The sequence below is a fragment of the Schistocerca nitens genome, chromosome 4, assembly GCF_023898315.1.
Source record: "Schistocerca nitens isolate TAMUIC-IGC-003100 chromosome 4, iqSchNite1.1, whole genome shotgun sequence".
In the NCBI taxonomy this organism is placed as follows: domain Eukaryota; kingdom Metazoa; phylum Arthropoda; class Insecta; order Orthoptera; family Acrididae; genus Schistocerca; species Schistocerca nitens.
The window spans coordinates 78,855,022-78,856,043 of record NC_064617.1 but is presented as its reverse complement, the minus strand read 5'-3'; the positions used below and the strand labels follow the sequence as shown (position 1 = coordinate 78,856,043).

Below are 1,022 nucleotides of genomic sequence, written 5' to 3'. Positions count from 1 at the left end.
CTGCTGCTGCTGCTGCTGCTGCTGCTTGGCTGGACCGCTGCTGTTCTGCTCGGCTGGCTGGCTGGCTGGCACCTGAAATACCTAGCACTTCGATTAGTGCTGGAATGGCACAATCGAAGGGCGGTAACCTTGCAGAGTACCGCCGGAGATGTGTCACAGCTGATCAGCCAATCCGTATTTGACCCCTTTCCCCTAGCTCCCCCCTCCCCCACCACCATTCGGAAGCCATCTGCTGTCGCTGAAGGGAACTAGTCGGACCAATTAGTCCGAACTGATACGGGTTGAAGGAACACAGTTTTCATCAAAAGGCGTCTTTAGAGCTGTTACCCCATCCCCGATGAAATGGAATAGCGTTGTCAGAAAGATAAATAATTCTCTAAATTTACTGGCTGTGTGTATTGAAGGAGTGGCCCACACAATGTGAATAGTCATACGTGCTTGATTCGTATGATGTACCCTGTGTGACATAAAGTTGAAAGTTTTCACAAATAATGCATACTTACCTGGCACAGGGGATACCGTGATCACAAAGGCGGTTCCTCCAGGACGAGGCTCCTCCATTGCACTTCGGTTGGGCTGACCCCTGCGATTACCCCTAATGTGGGTAACTCGGGTGCATAATTTTTTGTAGTCGGGACTGCGTTCGCGCAGACTCGGTCTATTCTTGAATCAAACAAACGTTATTCACTACTTGCGAATCATAAATTTAGTATCATTATTAACTAGGTGGTTATTCATTCTATCAACTGAGTAACAACATATGCATGAGTTCAAATTTGCCTTTTGTCATTTCACAGGCCATTTAGTACAGTGGTTCCCAACTTGAGGTTGACTCTTGATTTGTATAGTGAGCATATGTATATTGTGACATTCATCTACCATTATTGCCACTTTTAGATGGTTGTCATTAAGATGAGGCACTTTCAGTGCTGCCTCAGTCAGTCAGACTTGAGAATGAACCAATCAGTTCAAAACTAGTCATCAAAATATATGCTGTGACAGATTTGTAAACAAACACTTCA

At 45.2% G+C, this 1,022-nt stretch overlaps 1 non-coding gene across 1 annotated transcript; it reads left to right on the top strand.

The window, feature by feature from the left end:
• The first annotated feature begins 495 nt into the window (after positions 1-495).
• LOC126254342 (U1 spliceosomal RNA) lies at positions 496-658 on the top strand. Its single transcript, XR_007546052.1, has one exon. It is a non-coding gene; the product is annotated as a U1 spliceosomal RNA (small nuclear RNA).
• The last annotated feature ends 364 nt before the right edge of the window (positions 659-1,022 follow it).